Source organism: Panthera uncia, chromosome E1 (assembly GCF_023721935.1).
Source record: "Panthera uncia isolate 11264 chromosome E1, Puncia_PCG_1.0, whole genome shotgun sequence".
Lineage (NCBI taxonomy): Eukaryota > Metazoa > Chordata > Mammalia > Carnivora > Felidae > Panthera > Panthera uncia.
In genome coordinates this window covers 28943551-28962267 of record NC_064814.1, presented here as the reverse complement: position 1 = coordinate 28962267, position 18717 = coordinate 28943551, and the positions used below count along the sequence as shown (strand labels likewise).

The window sequence follows — 18717 nt, the reverse complement described above, 5'->3', positions numbered from 1 at the left end:
ACCCACCTGGGCTAAGAACCCAACTTTTTCAGGTTAGGAAGAGAAATGAGGAATTTCTTTCAGTAGTTTTCAACCTGAGAACAACGTGGAAAGTTAAACACACACACACACACACACACACACTCACACACACACACTCACACACACACACTCACACACACACAGAGCCAGATGTCCAGGCTGCATCCCAGATCAATTAAATCAGACCTCTGGGCTGACATCCAGGCATCATTAGTTTTTAAAGTTCCCCAGGGTGGTTCCAATGAGCAGCAGGTTTGGGAATGACTGGTTTAGACCAAATGGAAGGTAAATACTCTTTTAAATATTTCTCCTGGCCACAGCCAAGCTTAGCACCCTCTTTCTTGCCCTGTTGCCAAAACTACTGAAAAATAATTACGTGCTAGAAGTTCTAATGAGGTACAAAAAGTAGAGTGAAAAGGACAGGGACCAATGTCAAGGGTTTCCCGTGCTCTCAGGAGGACATTCATAAGGATACCCATTTGCTTGGGATTGAATAAGGGCAGAGGAGAGACACGCATACACTGGTGGGATTTCAAGAATATTTGCTGCAGGAGAGTACAGATGACTGTGCCTTGATCGAGTTACAAGGTCCACACAGTAATTAAAATAATTTTGTAAAGTTTTTTTTAAGAAGCGTCTCCGTCTTCATTGCCCTAGCAGCGGCTTCAGCAACTGTGGGTTGGGGCCTGCAAAACTCGTGGTGCTGGAGCGCTGTGCTTGTGTAGAGCCTGGAGCCTTCTTTCTGCGAGGCGTGGAAGTTGGCGTCTGGCTTGGAGAGCTCCAGGCAGGTAGGCAGGGTCCTCCCCTCCCTTCCTATAACTCCTCACTAAAATCAAGATACCATCATCTGGGGAAGGGTCTGCAGGAAGGAATAGGCACAAAGTAAAGAAAATTTTCTTTTGGAGCGCCTGGGTGGCTCAGTTAAGCATTCAACTTCCGCTCAGGTCATGATCTCACTTTGGTGGGTTAGAGGACCCCCGCCCCATCCGGCTTGGTGCTAACAGCTCAGAGCCTGGAGCCTGCTTGGGATTCTGTGTCTCTCCCCCCCCCCCCCCCCCCCCCCCCCCCCGACCCTCCCCTGCTCATTCTCTCTCTCTCCCTCTCTCTCAAAACTAAAAAACATTTAAAAAATTTTTTTAAATTCTTTCAATGAGACACAAAGGCTTTCTTTTGTAAAGGCTGTCTTTGGGTTGAGGTATGTCAGAGTCTTGGAGGTTCTACTTCCCTGAGGCCCCCAGGAGGGAAGTGCAAGAGAAAAGGCACCGGAAACCAGGAGATCAGGAGGGCCATAAATGGGCACAGGATGCCAGAAGTCAAATACCTTCCCCTCTGAGTTGGGCTGTGATCAAGTGACCCCATAGTTCTCTTCACACTAAAATTATAATGAGGGGTGTCTGGGTGGCTCAGTGAAGCAAGTGTCGGACTCTTGATTTCAGCTTAGGTCATGATCTCACGGTTCATGAGATTGACCCCCAGATGGGGGGCTCTGCGCTGACAGTAAAGAGCCTGCTTGGGATTCTCTCTCTCTCTGCCCCTCCCCAACTCATGCTCGCTCTCCCTCTCTCTCTCTCAAAATAAATGAACAAACTTTAGAAAATAAGATTATAACGAAGAGGTAACATTCTGAGAAAGCATGGTGATGTTTCAAATTTTAGCCAAATTCCAAAAACAACCAATTTTTAGCTAATACCACATACATTTATTGAATACCAACTGTGTGCCAGAACTGTGCCAGGATTGGGGAGAAAAAGACGTGTAAGACATAATTCTAATGTAACAGGTTATGGACATATGCAAACATTATAATATAGTCTTAAAAGAGCAAAAAAGGATAGATGAAGGTGGCATGGGCACTTATATTAGGAGAGGGATTCTAGAGAAGGTATCTGAACCGAGAATGGAGCTAAAGGTCTTTCCCGAACTTCCCAAATCCCTCAACTCCATTATACAGTGTTTCACAAAAGAAAGGACTCTTCCACTATCATTCAGAGAGGAAGAGGCTATTTCCCTGCCCTCATTCCCCTACCTACCTGTAAACCCATTCATTAACTAGGATAGCCGAGAGCATCCTCTTAGACTGGTTAGAAACAGATTATAGACTGCAGGTGCACAAAAGGATAACAGTCCACTAGCAGTCCTCAGCACATCCAGGATGCTCTCCTTGCTCATGGTTCCCTGTACTTCCTCACTTTCCCATGAAACCCCTATCCGTTCAAGTAATCTGGTTTCCCAGAGCGATCTTTTCCTTACCATTGGAGAGAGTCTAATATTGTGGCTTGAAAATTACACTTCTAATTGCAAATGGGTATACTGGCATCCTGGTTAATCAACCAGTCTTTTGGGAATTTGGTTCTTTTAATTTTTTAATTTTATTTATTTTTTGTTTATTTATTTTGAGAGAGAGAGAGAGAGAGAGAGAGAGAGAGAGAGAGCAAGTGGGGGAGGGGCAGAGAGAGAGGGAGAGAGAGAATCCCAAGCAGGCTCGGTGCTGCCAGCACAGATCCTTACACAGGGCCCAAACTCATGAAACTGTGAGATCATGACCTGAGCCGAAACCAAGAGTCAGATGCTCAGCCAACTGAGCAGGTGCCCCATTGGCAAGTTGGTTCTTATAATTCAGTTCCTCTGATCAACTCTGAACATGGCCCACATTGAGGACCAGCCCCTTAGACCAGGATGTGGATGATGCACAGTATTTGTACATTCAGAAATCAGGGATGGGAATAGGAAAAAAGGAACTCCAGAAGAGAATGGCATGGAGAAAGATATGGAGAAGGGAAATTGGCAGCCACAAATTGTGAAAATTTTTTCATTCCTCTTGGGTAAACAAAGTGGAATTGCTGTAACATGGGGTAGAGATATGATTTATTTTTTTTAATGTTTATTTATTTTTGAGAGAGAGAGAAAGAGAGAGAACAGGGGAGAAGGGCAGAGGGGAGAGAGAGAGTGAGTGAATCTTAAGCAGGCTCCATGCTCAGTATGGGATCACGACCTGAGCTGAAATCAAGAATCAACACTCAATCACTCAACACCCACCCCAAGATATGTTTTAATTTATAAGAAACTGCCAAACAGTTTTGTTTGCTGCATTAGGTGAATTCTCCTGCATTGCCAGCAGCAGTTGAGAGTTCAGGTTGCTCTGGAATCTCACCAACATTTGGTGGTGTCAGTTTCTTAAAATTTTAGTCATGTTATGTCTCATTGTGCTTTTAAGTTGAATTTTCCTGATGAAAAATGATGTTAACCACTTTTTCATGTGCTTATTAGTCATTGTATATCTCCCTTTGCAAAGTATCTATTCAAGCTCCTGGCCCATGTTAAAATTGGGGTGTTTGTCTTGTTATTGCTGAATTTCAGGAGTTCTTTATATATTTTGGAATCAAGTTCCCTTGCCAGATATATGTGTTGTGAATATTTTATTCCAATCTGTGGCTTGCCCATTAATGTTTTCACATTGTCTTTCCATGAGCAGAGTTTTGATGAAGTTCAATTTACTGATTTTTTTTTATGATTATTACTTTCTGTGAACTAAGACACCTTTGACCACCTGGAGTCTTGGAGAGATTTTCCTCTAAAAATTTTATAGTTTAAATCTTTTTCATTTAGGTCTATGCCCCATCTCAAATTCATTTTGTGTATGGTGTTGAAGTAGGGGTTGAGGTTCTTTTTTTATTTGTCTCATGGGGACTTCCAATTATTCTAACAGCAATTGTTGCAAAGACATTCATTCTCTCCTTTTAATTGATGTGGTGCATTTATATGGCTGTACATTTGTGGGTAGTCAAACCTTGGACTTCAAGGGACAAAATATTCAAAGACAGAATAAATATTATTTGTAAGTTTCCTAGGCTCTGATTGTTATCAAGTAACAGAACAAAGTTCATCAAAGTTCATGGCTAACATGAATGGCTTGCTTTCAGTGGCTCATTTGGTTTGTTACAAGACCTTCTACAAAGTTGTCCACATTAACTTAAATAAAAGCCTGGAGGCAGAAGCAATGGCCAACTTGCTGTTTATGTACATGAACAAATATTGATCTCTTAGATGCTTTTGGTTACCACTATCAATATTCCAATGCTTTTTTTTAAAAAAAGAAAAAGCCAAAATTAAATCCTTTGTTGGAAAAAGCCAAAAAATTTTATAAAAAGAACACTTGACAAGTCAGTGGAAAACTCTTCAACTGTCTCTTCAAGGAGGGAAGGATAGTAGAGGCTCCTGAGGTGTGAAACTGTTCTAAAAATAGGAATGACCGTAGGAGAAAGGTTTCTCAGAATCAACTTCTTAAAAGATGCCAGCACAGCCTGACTCTGCTCTGAAGCTCTGGAAATCAGCCTTCTGCCCAGCCAGTGGTTTCCACCTGTCCAGTCATTTCAGGACTGTGAGTAGTGAGGTTGGGTAAGGAAGCCTTTCTTGTAGCTCAGTGGGTGCAGATGTGAGGCAGCCATCTTGGCACCCGCTCTGCAGGCCTGCAGAAAGAGCTTTGCGGCGTAAGCAGTGTCTGTTTCAGATTCCCAATGGGTGTGAAACCTTGCTGAGCATACAATGCCTGCCACTGTACCCTACCAGGGACTGGGAGCATGGGGTGGATAGAGCCCAACTTTGTGGTTATGAAGGGCTTTATACACCAGCGAGCCAAACCTCTAGATGAACCTGTTTATCTTGTTGCCAGAAAGGGCACTTTGTCCAGGGAATTAATTCAGAAGTAAAAGGCATCACATGGGAGTTCAGCTGAATACACCTAACCCAGCGCGTCCTTCTCCATCCTGAAACCTCTAACCCAGCTAACACACTGAAAAGGAAAATTATATTTCGTTAGCTTAATTTCTGAAGACCCTCAAATTTATTTGCTTGAGACAGGAACATGCAAACCTGAAACAAAAAGACATGTTGGGAATGCTAAGCTCTCCTCCAAAGGATGACTCATGTAAAGGACCATGGCTAGGCTTTCCTACCTCTTCTCTGAGTCCTGTGGTGCTCTAGTAAATCTGAGTGGGAAAGACTAAGACAGGTATAAGAGGCAGGCCAAGGGTGTGTGTTTAAGAATCAGAGGCTTTATGTAAGTGTGATAGGAAGGTAGGAGAAGGAAAACAGTATAGAAGAATATATGTGGCAAAAGGAGAGAAACGAATAACGCAGTTGCCGTGGAATGGTCTGGGGCCATGCATACCTTGGTATTTGCCACTATTCCTACTAAAATAATAAAACCAACATCATGATGAGAGAAAGGCACATTTATTGTGTGCTTAACTATGTTCCGGCATAGCATTAAACACTTTGAATAGATTTTATCACTTATTACTCACAAGAGTGGTATAGGGTATGTTAGCATTACTATCCCCATTTTATAGATGAGCAACAGTGAGGCCAGAGAAATTAGCAGACATGCCGTGGTCCTATGACTAACTAATACATGGAGAGGCTATGAGTCAAAACAGCTCTGCTTAGTTCCAGAGCTTGTGCTCTTAACCTTGATATAGTAAATGCATGGCGGACATCCACCCAATAAACCCACTGGGTTTCCAAATGGTTCAAATTCTGCCTCTGTCCTGTAACCTTGGATAGCCTCTCTGATCTCAACTCTCTTTGTGTGAAATATAAACTAATGCCCATGTTTCCCAGCTCACAGAGTTGCGAGGAAGACTAAATGAGATCACGCATCTGGAGGTGCTTGGTAAATTGCGAAGGCTAAACAAATGTGAGGACTTGTTAATTGGGGCATATTTGCATTTTCTGGAGATGCTCCTACCTGTGAGTCTGCATAGCTGTTGGGCCTGTGATCTTTCTACTTTCCATCCAAACACATGTGTCCTTTTTTCTTCTCCCCTTTTTGTCCCTCTCACCAGGGCAGCCACCTTCTACTGCACTCAGGATCCAAAGAAAATTGAAATTCAGTGGGAAAACAAATTTAGCAATGACCAATTCTAAATAGCCCCTCAACCAGAGTAGGGAAGGCATGCCCATTTCCTTCATCTTCCCAAGGGGTGGGAGGAATAGAAATGTGTGGGTTAATTAACAAATGGAAATTGTTTCAAATGTAGTAAATATAGCTGGAGTTGGAAACAGTTGAGCTATAGAGGCATGGAATCACCATGACTCAGAATTTAGTCTTTAATTTCTGGATCCAAGGTTGATCAACTTTAGCAAAACTGACATGCCAACCACACTCTAAAATATAATTTTCAAGCTACATATTAGGCTCTTTGAGGTCTACAGAAAAATAAGACTAGCTGCCCTGTGGTGATGAATTTCTTGTGAGGCTAATCTGGTGGAAAGGAAGACTATAAAAGTTCTAGGAGCATGCATGTGCTCATGGACCACATGGAAGCATCCTGCAGACCTGGGGAGAACGTGAACAATGGCCTCTCATCATGTAGGGATACAGGACCAGCTTGCCTCCATTCCTTGTGCCTTTATCCCAAGATGAAGATTCTAATTTGTAGACATTGTCAGCATCCCATATGGAGCTCTTGCGTTGGGCAGAGTTTCACATGAGCCATCTCGTAAGTGATTGGCCAACCAAATGCCTATAAATGGGTGTCTTTGTTGGGATATTGGTAATTGGTCCAACTAAAGAGGCCAAGGCAACTGGTTTCTCAGACATATGACACAAATCATATGCGACCAGATTAATCTGGCATGGCTTTCCTTTAGAAAGAAGCTCTGGGCATGTAAGATATGTTTGAACTTTAAGCAATACTTAAAAATTTGTGTCAGCTGGACAGTGTGTTCCCTGCCCTGTAAGGATACTCTCCATGGGAGCTTTTTTGCTGAGCATAGAATCAGAGTGAGGCAAGTGAGTCAGATGGCCTTAATGACATCAGGCAGTGCCAGCCAGGTGCACAGAGCTTTGCTGTGACTTCTTTCCAATTGAGTAACTGAGGGAATGTGGACATTTCCATCATGGAGACTCACAGCCAGGGTGAGAGGAGCAAGAGGAAGCATCCTGAAGGATCTACTCATTATATCTCGAGGTATCACATCTGGTGGGTTTTGCAAGTTGCTAGAGGCAGCATTCCTAACTCTTTGAACTCTGCATTTACTGGGCCCCAAGCAAACTATTCCTCATCTGTTAATGATTGGGGGGGGGGGGGGGGTGGTCAGGCACAGAACGTTAAGATTGGTGAGCTTTTAGTGGGTCTGCCTTCCTGAGACAATACCCTAGTCTCTTCCCCTCAATGCACCAAACACTAGTGGAGGGCTCTTCTGAGCCCAGTGCTGTGCTGGATGCTGAGGATTAAAGCAAAGAAGTATGGAGTTCCTTGCCATCAGGTGGGGAGACAGCCGCTTAACCAGATATCTATCTCAGTGTCATAGGTATAATTGATGGATAAAAAGGGAGTATGAACAGGGAAGTGATTAACTGTGTTGGAAGGGCTCACAGAAGTCTGCACAGAGGGGCCTCAAGGAAAGTTTTGTAGATAGAAGTAGATCAGGGAGGAGAGGACACAGGCATGGAAGAACACAGTCAGAACTACAGGCTGTTCACTTGCTGGAATGCAGAATTGACAGGAGAAAGAATGATCTTTCTTCCAGCACCATTTGCAGAGCTCTGACTAGGCCAGGCATTATGCTACTTGCTTTGCATGTACCATCACCTTCTACTTTCAAAACAACCCTATGACATGGGTATTAATATTTTTTATTGATGAAAATACTTGGTTGTGTCATAAACCAAAATCACACTACCTTGGGCAAATTGGGGGAGTTTGGGAGGCCTTTTCATTGTCTTTTCGTGGTCTCAGGCTTCTCTCTTTGTGTTGACTTCATGGTCTCCTCACAAATTGGCCTCTTCTATACGCTGGGGCACAGGATTTCCAGCAGCTCAGGGGTTTCATGTCTTTGTTTCCTCCATTAGAGAGGGACTGACCAGCTCTCTGAGTTTTAGCTCAAGAAATGCAAAAGAAGGGCTCCGATGGGCCTAGCTTAGGTCAGCTTCCCATTCTTGGATTAAGTAGCAATGACCTGTAGAGGATGTGAATGTGGGCACTCTAGCTGGGATCAAATGGTTGGAGTGGAGAGGAAGAGCAATTCTCAAGAGGAGGGAATCTTTCATGGGCAAAAATTGCAGATTCCCACTGCATTCTTCATTTTCTAGATGAGGAGATTGAAGCTTGGAGAGGTTGAGCAACATGTTGAGGTCACAGAGCTAATAAGTAGCAGAAAATGGAAACCAATCTAAGTCTTTCTCTGGTTCTCAAACAGAGAGGATTTTGCCCCCTCCCATAGAGTACACCTGGCAATGTCTGGAGATATTTCTATTTGTCAGAACTTTGGGGCTGCTTCAGGGTAGGGCTGCTGCTACAGGCATCTAGAGGGCAGAGTCCAGGGATGCTGCTAAAATTCTACAATGCACAGGACAGCCCCAAACAAGGAGTTAATCTGTATAGTGCTGAGGTTCAGAAGCCTTGGTTTATCTGAATACTGAGCCACCACTAGCCTACAAGTGCTCCCCTCTCCTAAAGGGCCCTGATTGGCCTTTAGCGGATCCCAGGTCTCCTCCTCACACATTTACAGATAACCTGTTGGGGTATCACAACCTCATTCTTAGTGTTTTGATTCTTATGTTTCCCAGTCACAGAGCGGCAACCTTGCTTTCAACGCTGGGTTTAACTTCCACCAACCACCAAAAATGCTAGCTAAATGCAAAACAATGCACAAATTGAACACAGGCCATTTTAAGTATTTTATCAAGACAAAAACTGACAGTCTAATAAAATGCCTTCAAAATATGAGGATTGTATCCTATCACTACAAAGTATAGTTTTTCCAGGGGATGCCTGGGGAGCTCGGTTGGTTGAACTCCGACTTCAGCTCAGGTCATGATCTCTCAGTTTGTGAGTTTGAACCCCACATCAGTCTCTCTGCTGTTAGCATGGAGCCCACTTCAAATCCTCTGTCCCCCTCTCTCTCTGCCCCTCTCTTGCTCCCTCTCTCTCTCTCAAAAATACATAACATTTAAACTTATGTTTAAAAAAAAGAATAGTTTTTCCATGAGGAGAAATGGATTTAACCATATTCCTTCATCCCTCCTGTTATTTTGGCCAAGGATAATAGTGCAATCTGAGGCCACAGGAAGGTTGTTTCAGAGTTGGGGAATTTACCTGTGTTCTGTGCTCTTTTAGGTGATGGTCACAGGAGGAGACAAAGGAGAGGCTTGGGGAAACAAATTTATTGTACTCACAGGTCCTGGAAACCAGGTGCACCGCACATCATGCAGGGCCACAGGGGGAAGCACCAGTGCCGGTCGGCAGGTAGAAGGGCAGCAGCAACAGGAGAGCCAAGGCCCTGGCCTTTATTGGAGTTGACACAGGAAATGCAAGGTAGGGCAGAGGAAACAGTTTAGGATTAGCTAGTTTGAATAATTCTGGCGGGCTCTAAACTATAGGGGTGGTCCCTAGTTTTCTAGCACCTGACTCTGGGATGATAAAGGAATTTCAGGTTTCCAGGCTGGATAGAGGAGGTATGGCTCTGGATTGGCTAGTCTGCATACCAAAGGCATGTTCCCAGCTGAGTCCTTTGCTACAGTGAAGAAGTGGTTAGCCCTAAGGAGACAGTTTCTCACCCCACCCCAGCCAGAAAAATTTTAAGATGTCAAGCCATAATAATATAGAGAAAATAAAAATATAAGCAATATGAGCTGGCTAGTACAATTTTCTAACTCGACCAAGGAAGCTTAGATGCCACAGTTCTGTAATAGGTCCCAAATATCTGAGAATCTAATTCTCTTTGCAACATAACCCGAATTTTAATCCCTCTTTCCTCCTACCCTCAAATAAACCAAACCCTTCTTTTTGTATTCCCTCCCTCCCCTAATGGTACCAATTTGCTCAATCACCAAGTTAAAAGCTGCAGAATTGACCCTCCTGTCTTCCTCATCCTCCCATCCTCATACTTGCATTTGAGAACAAAATGTAATCCTTAAAATCAAAGCCAGATCCTAACTATTTCTCAGAAATACTCTCTCCCTTCTGTCCTCAATGCCATGGCCTTTGTGAAGACTTTTTTCAGCTCTCCTTTAGAAAATCCCAATGGCCTACTTAACTGCTCTCCTCACACTTTCCCTCTTCATTCCCACCCCAAAATAATCTTCTACTAAAACCATCTCTCGAAAGTACTGATTTGATTTGATTTTTTTCTTGCTTATGAGCCATTGATGTCTCTGAGCTACATGTAGAATGAATCCCAACCTTCTTATCATGCAGTAGACCCATCCCAGTTGAGCACCAATCTCCAGACTCCTGTCAGGCTCCTGCCGCCCAACCCCCTGCCATACACCTATACCGTAGCCCCACCAGCAGGAAGCAGCATGCAGTATACAGGTGGGCAGCTCTTGAACAAGACCACTACTAGAGTTCAAATTCTGGCTCCACCATCTGTTAGTAGAGTGCCTCTGGACAAGTCACCAGGCTTCTTTGTGCTTCAGTTTTCCCAACAGGACGATGAGGATTGCAGCTATCCCAACCTCACAGGCAGGGATTAAGTGCATGAATACACACAAAGAACTTGGACAGGTGCCTGGCACAAAGTAGTAACTCAGTGAACCAGAGTTGTCATGCTTTCACACTTCATGTTTGCATCTGATGTCTCTACCTTCCAGGCTCAGCCTCACTGTCACTCCTTGCTGAAACCTTCCTGATGCCCCCAGAAAAAGTTAGTCCTTTCTTGGGCTCCTGAAACCTGTTTATATGCCCATCTCCTCCACTGTCCCTGGAGGGTGTGGTTCTTTCCTCCTGACATTCATCTCTAAAATACTGTACCCACTATGTAGAAGACACTCAATAACTGATGCATAAATATATAGACTTCATGGAGACAAGACCAAAACATACAGTCAGCTCCTGGGTCATCTAAAGGTGCTCACTCATCCGTTTTCCCAAGCATTGTTTCCTCTAACTCTCACGTTTCAATTATTCTTATGTGTCTACCTCTGAAGGAGTGAAAAATATCATTTACAGAGTTCAGTAGCTTGGTCCTTCCTCCTTTGCCTGTCAGCTTTTATCCAAAACTGAATGTTAGTTGTGTTTGTTATCAATGCTCCCAGATTCTCCATTACCTCTCCAGCTTGGGTTTCTGTTTACCTGCTGAGACTAAAACCCAGACCATTCAGCTCTTCTTCCTTATTAGTTTCTGCACACACTGATTCAGAAGGTTTCCCGTCCAATGAAACCTGCCACCATGTTCTTACACTTGTGTCTCCAGTTGCTACACAGTCAGTGCTTAAGTAATTATAAGTCTCCAATAACTAGTAATCTGAGTATCTCATACAATTGTCTAATAATCCTATGTTCTTTACTAAGGGAAAGGCAGGCAGCCTATGGGATTTCCTTTTATTCTTTTATTTTTAATTTTTTTAACTTTTATTTATTTTTAGAGACAGATTGTGAGTGGGGGAGGGGCAGAGAGAGAGGGAGACATGAATCTGAAGCAGGATCCAGGCTCTGAGCTGTCAGCACACAGCCCAACACAGGGCTTGAACTCATGAACCTGAGCCAAAGTCGGATACTTAACCAACTGAGCCACCCAGGTGCCCCTCCTTTTTTTCTATCACTAAAAAAAAAAAAAAAAAAAAAAAAAAAAAAATCTTGAAATATTGGGCTATTTTAGTCCTGGATGACGGAAGCCACACTCAGTTTTTCTTATCAGTAGCTGTCAAATTTACACACCAAAATTTAGAGGGGTTCATTAGGATGCAGAGTCCCAGGCCTGCTGTTAAGGGTTCTCATTCAGTAGTGTGCGTTAGTGTCTGAGTATCAGCGTTTTTGACAAAGTATATAGTTCCCTAACAAATTACAATAAACTTGGTATCTGAAAACTACAGAAACTTTTATCTCACAGTTTTGGGGGCCAAAAGGCAAAGGTATTGGCAGAGCCCTGGTCCCTCCAAAGGCACTTGTAGAGACGCCTTCCTTGCCTCCTTCAGCTTGTGCAGGCTCCAGGCATTACTTGGCTTGTGGCTACATCTTTCCGATTTCTGCCTTCAGTTTCACATGCTTCTGCCTCTCTTCTTTCTAAATATCCCTCTTCTGGGGCGCCTGGGTGGCTCAGTTGGTTAAGCGGCCAACTTCGGCTCAGGTCATGATCTCGCGGTCCGTGGGTTCGAGCCCCACGTGGGGCTCTGTGCTGACAGCTCGGAGCCTGGAGCCTGTTTCAGATTCTGTGTCTCCCTCTCTCTGACCCTCCCCCGTTCATGCTCTGTCTCTCTCTGTCTCAAAAATAAATAAACATTAAAAAAAAATTTAAATATCCCTCTTCTTTCTCTTGTAACGACAACAGTCATTGGACTTAAAACCATCCTAAATAGAGGGGGATTTCACCTAGAAAGCCTTAATTTAATCTGCAAAGATCCTATTTCCAAATAAGGTCACATTCACTGGTTAGGACTGGACATCTCTTTCGAGGGATACAAAATTCAACCCACAACACAAAATTATTCTGGATGTATGGAGTTTACAGCATGCTGTACACAACGCTGCCCTAGATCCTAGATCAGTTTTAGAGTTTATCTTGACAATAATTCTCATGATACCTAAACAGTTCTACAATAGGAAACTAGTAACCCGAAAGAAATAAGCAATAAAAGAACGAATACTCTCCCCACTGGCTGAGCACATCTTCCTTTGTGCATTGCTATGGTGGTGGAAAGGGAGGGGGAGGAAAAGCAGAGGGGCTACTTCATACGTGCATGATTTCTCTCTCTCTAAAAGCAAAGTTCTAGGCTCACACATTGCCTCTTCATCCAATGTGCTGAACCTCCTGTTCAAACACGAATATTAAATATGTGAATGAATGACAAACACACAAAAGAATGGAAGTATTTCCTCTTCTTTCAACTTTGTATATTGAACCTTGGGGAAAAAAAAATCAAACCTTCCTCCCTATAATCCTTATCCTGGTTTTCTCCTCCCTGTAGGTTATCAAGATAATTTTACCACTGAGATAAGAATCCTCCTCTTTCTCTTCCTGTGTGTTAGTCACCTTCCCCATCCTGTTTCAAACCAAAGAAGTCTTGAAAACAAAGGATCTACAATAATACCTGCTTTTTCTGCTAAGGTATGGGTATCTTCATTTCATGGCTGCAATCTGCCTTGCTTAACAAGAGTCTCGTCTCCTTTATCACATGTTCACTTCTTGTACACTTAATCCTCCAACTATCAGTTACAAATCCTTTAGCTGGTGCCCCCTCTTTAGATAAGATGCATTTCACCTTTTATACATCCTCAATCCCTTCTCCTCTGTGCAATTTCCAGCTCCTAGAACCTTTCTGGAAGCTGTGACCTTCTTTGACCTTGGGATCAGGGCCAATCACTGGGTTCCATCCCAAAGCTCTGCCTCCCCCTCCTAACTCCATTCTCAGATATTAACCCAGTAGCAAAGTCTGGCCAGAAGTACCTCTTTACTGGTGTTCGCCTCTCCCATCCTTGTACCCCTGCTATTCATTCTCCCCTTAATGAATTCAGTCCATGCAATGGTATGAATGAATCTCATGAATACAATGTGGGTGAAGCCAAAGAGACCAGCTCCCCAAGAGTATTAGAAGCCAGTTCAGTAGTGGTTACCCTTGGGGATGTGTGGGAGGGGGGGACCGACAAATGTTTAACAATTGGATGTCCAAAACAAAGAAAGCCATGTTTTGTAGTATTGGCTGATTTCTTTGGTGTAAATACCTTTATCCTGGCCAATTTCAAGCTACTAATGGGATGTCACTTAATACAGAGTTGGGATGGGATGAGCTTTAGTACATTATGGCCTGTGGGATTTCCACTAGAGAGATACAATAGATGTATGTAACCTTGAGAGCATAAATAATAATAAAATGTAGTAGCATATTTAGGAAGTGGTGACTTTTGAATATTTATTACCTTTTTGTGTGCCAAATGATCTTTCCAGCATCTCACTCACCTACAAATTTGAAAGCCCCAACAGCTGTAGTCACTTGAGAGCACAGGATTAAAATAACTTCAAATGTTCTTGATTTCCACCATCCTCAAACTCTCCTAGTCTAGTCCATATTTATTTAACTTTTCAACAAATATTTAGTGAGCTATATTCCAGACCCTTTTTTTTTTCCTTTTTGGCAGATCTATTGAGGTATAATTAACATACAATAAACTACACATGATTAAGTATGCAATCTGATAAGTTTTGACATCTGTATACACCCATGAAACCATCACCACAATCAAGATAATGAGCACACCCACCCTCCCCAAAATTTCCCTGTGCCCCTTGGTGACCCCTCCCTGCCTTCCTCTATCTCCAGGCCACATTGATCTGCTTTCTGTCAAGATACATTTGTTTGCATTTCCTAGAAGTTCTTGCCTTTGCTTTTAAAGTAACTTACTTAAATGCAAATTTATATAAATTAAAAAAAATAGTGTCCATGTTTAACAACCAGCTCTTAAATTCCTGAAAATTTGATCATCACCATTTGCAAGAGGATGCTAAGAGCACAAGAATGCACAAGACAGTGGGTGCATAAGTGAATGGAACAAGACAGAACAAGACAGGAGGAAAGATCCTGGGCTTGGGGTGATGTTTCATTTCTGAATGCTGGTTAACTAGAGATCTCCATATTGTTAAAAATTTATTGAACCAAACACTTACAATATGTGGACTTTTCTGAATAAATGTTACATTACAATAAGATTTACCCCCAAAAAACACTAAGATTAAAAAAGGATGGGGATATTGGGTCACTTTTCTTCCCTATTTAAAATCCTCCTCTGGCTTTCTGCTCCATTTCAGTTAAAATCTAAGCTCCTTATCACAGTTTTCAAGGCCTGTCCCTCAGATTCTGGTCCCTCGTTGTATCTCCAGCTTCCCTTACTCAGGCCTCGGTTCCTCAGGGGAACCGTTGAGCTGTTCTTTTTTCTCAAAGCTTTTTTTCTGAATACGTTTAAAACTGTGTAATTGTTTGTTTGTTTATGGCCAGGGGCCCCCCACTAAAGTGTACGCTCAGTGAGGCCAGGCATCCTTCACATCTTGCTCGCCCGTGTGACCCAGGCACAATGTCAGGTACCTAGAAGGTGCTCAATAAATATTTAGCGAATGAAGCAGTTAACCCTCAGCTTTCTTGGGGAATGCAGGGAGGCTGTGGCCCCTGGGATGTGTGTGGACATGAGTAATGGGAGCAGAGAAATTGGCCTAATATGCTGATTGTTAAGCACTTCGGGTCATTCCTCACCAGCTGCAGGTTCCACATCCTTCCATTTTCAAATGAGGAGATGGAGCTCAAAGCCAAGGTCATGAGAATTCCCTTCTCCTGACTCCCAGTCAAGAGCTCACACCTCTTTCTCACACCTCAGAAGCTCAGGGCAGGGTGTAGGGTTGTGGGGGCGGGGGCAGGTAGGAGGAGCCTGGGTTTTTAACACACAGAGAGGTGGAAGAGAATCTGGCTTTCTAACTGCCTCTTTCAGCATTCTTGGACAAACAGCCAAATCCCCCAAGCCTCAGTATTCTCATCAATAAAATGGAGATCATTATGACTGTTTATAGGGCTTTTGCAAGAAATGGAGGAAACAACATATATAAAGCACCCACCTCGTTATTAGTATGAGGTAGAAACCCCAGTGGTGGCCTTTTTCATCCTGTAGTGGCAGCGGGAAGAAGAGGTCTCTCCTCACTATTCCATGCCTTTCTTAATCATGGCTCTGACTGTTGCCCAATGTAATTAATGCCCACGCAGTGGGTTGATATTCACGGGCCTCAACTAAGACAAGAGCTGCTACCATAGCACAGTGTTATCACACCAAGCTTCTGCCGCTGAATGTCTAATGCATCCACTCCTCAGGTGCCCAGAGAAGAGCAAGAACACCCAAGCTTAGATCTGATGACGAGCTGTCCATGACAGTTATAAGGCAAGAAATTAATAATGCTTCCCTTTCCCGAAGAAATGAAACCTTTTAAATGTCAAAAATATAATGAGATATCTCCTGCCATACATGTGTAGTGATGCTACTATCCTCTTAAAAACAACCGTTTCTAATCACAGATATTTGGTTTCCCATTACCATTCAGTCACATGGACCTTACGGCTTTCAGGCATTGAAAGGACGTGCTGAGTCAAGTGGGGGGAAGGGCAATGATCTATTTTTAGTATATACCTGATCCAAACTCTGCACGAGGTGTTAGCCTTCCTATGAGATAGGCAGACTCATCTTCAAATTGAGTTCAGTTTTAAGTGTGAAAGGAAAAGTATCAGTTAGGCAGGATCTACCATGCTGTAATAAAGAGTTTCCAATAGGTTAGAGGTATATTTCTCTCTCACATAACTGTCTGCAAGTAGCCAGCCTAGGATTAGTAAGTGGCTCTCCATCCTCGAAAGGATGCAGCGGAAGGGAGCAAGCATCATGGATTCAGAAATAGAAGCTGGAAGCATCCTTTCTTTTTCTCAAAATTTTAAATGTTTATTTTTGAGAGACAGAGAGAGAGAGAGAGAAAGAGAGAGAGAGCAAGTGGGGGAGGAGCAGAGACAGAGGGAGACACAGAATCCAAAGCAGGCTGTAGGCTCTGAGCTGTCAGCACAGAGCCTGATGCGGGGCTCGAACTCACAGACCATGAGATCATGACCTGCGCTGAAGTCAGAAGTTTAACCAACTGAGCCACCCAGACAGCCCAAGAAGCATCTTGGAATGATCCATCAGTACCACACATCATTTCTGTTCACATCCCTAAATAGCAATGATTTAAATAATAGAGTATTTCTTTCTCATGTAACAGTCTGAGGGTAAGCAGTCCAAGGCCCTCCAGTGTGTCAGGGACCACATTTCTTGTTATTCCACCACTGCCTGGAATTTTCCATCTTAGACATGGTGGAAGGTAGCTCACCACCATGTGGTTCCATGTGCCAGCCAACAGAACTAGGGGAAATCAGAAGGAAAGGACAATTCAATCAAGAAATTGTTCACGTCATTTCTGCTTGTATCCAATTGGCCAGGATTTGATCCCATGGCCAAAACTGGGAAATGTGCCTAGCTAAAACTGTATAATTTAATTAGTATATGAAGATAGAAGTAACCCTCTTTGTCATACATAGGATGCCATAGCAGAGATTCGTGCAAACCAATGATGGAGTGTGATTCAAGTTTCAGAAGTTATTCTGGATGCCAGAGGAGAGCAGACTAGGAAGACTTGCCCATGAGTGGGAGGAGGGAAACCAGCTGAGAGATAAAGGTAGCCTGGTCTATGGTGGTGGCAGCCGAGGTGATGAGAAGTGATCTGACTCAAGATACATTGAAAATCTATTCTCAAAAACCCTCAGCACGATTTTCTAAGGGGTTAAATGTGCAACATGACAAAGAAGAGTTGAGGATCTCTGGATGAATGGCTTCTTTCAGTCATTCAGGGTTCAGCTCAAACACTTAAGTTGTCCTTGGTCCACTGCCTCGTGGCAGTCATGCTGTCATGTAGGTCTGGTTTTTCTCCTCAAACATAGCTCTATCTGAAATTATGTTGTTTAATTATTTTCTCTCCTCCCACTAAAAGCATGCTCCATGGAGTGAAAACTTTGTTGATCCTGTCCATTTCTCTATTGTTGGCATCTAGAACAATGCCTGGCACATAGTAATACTGAGAATGTCACTTGGGACACCTGGGTGGTTCAGTCAGTTAAGCGTGTGACTCTTGATTTTGGCTCAGGTCATGATCTCATGATCTTTGTGAGATTGAGCCCTGCATCAGGCTCTGCACTGACAGTGCAGTGAGGAGTCCTGTTTGGGATTCTCTCTCTCTCCCTCTCTCTCTGCCCCTCCCCTGCTCACACTTTCTCTCTCTCAAAATAAATAAACTTTTTTTTTTTTTTAAAGAAGAGTGGTGGCAGGGCACCTGAGTGGCCCAGTCGGTTGAGTGTCTGACCTCGGCGTGGGTCATGATCTCACAGCTCGTGAGTTCAAGCCCCACATCAGGCTCTGTGCTGACAGCTGGGAGCCTGGAGCCTGCTTTGGATTTTGTGTCTCCCTCTCTCTCTGTCCCTCCCCACCCCCCTCAAAAATAAATAAACATTAAAAAAATTTAAAAGAAGAGTGATGGCTAAAATTTAACTAATATTTGTTGAATGGATAAGTTACGATAGTTGGTGTTTTTGAAAATAACAGAAATAAAAAGAAAAATTAAATGATATAATAAGAAAATGAAATGATGGAAGCCAGAAATCTATACATTAAAGAGTCTACAATGTTCTTTTCAATTTTTAAAGTTTATTTGTTTTGAGAGAGAGAGAGAGAGAGAGAGAACATGAGCAGGGGTGGGTGCAGAGAGAGAGGGAGGGAGAGAATCCCAAGAAGGCTCCACACTGTCAGCACAGAGCCCAACATGGGGCCCGAACCCAAGAACTGTGAGGTCATGACCTGAGCTGAAACCAAGAGTCGGACACTCAACTGACTGAGCCACCCAGGCACCCCCCTTTTTTAAAAGTTTTTTTTTGGGCGCCTGGGTGGCTCAGTCGGTTAAGCGTCCGACTTCGGCTCAGGTCACGATCTCGCGGTCCGTGAGTTCGAGCCCCACGTCGGGCTCTGGGGCTGATGGCTCAGAGCCTGGAGCCTGCTTCCGATTCTGTGTCTCCCTCTCTCTCTGCCCCCTCCCCCGTTCATGCTCTGTCTCTCTCTGTCTCAAAAATAAATAAACGTTAAAAAAAAAAATTAAAAAAAGTTTTTTTTAAGTTTATTTATTTATTTTGAGAGAGAGAGAAAACGTGAGCAG

General features: G+C 43.3%; 1 long non-coding RNA gene across 1 annotated transcript in view; it reads right to left on the bottom strand.

The window, feature by feature from the left end:
* Positions 1-538: 538 nt before the first annotated feature.
* LOC125926732 (uncharacterized) overlaps positions 539-18717 on the bottom strand; it is a 21106-nt gene continuing 2927 nt past the window's right edge. Inside the window, exons 2-3 of the long non-coding RNA XR_007459149.1 lie at positions 9203-9311; positions 539-880 (exon numbers count right to left, since the gene is read on the bottom strand). This is a non-coding gene — a long non-coding RNA (uncharacterized LOC125926732). The remainder of the gene's footprint in view (positions 881-9202; positions 9312-18717) is intronic.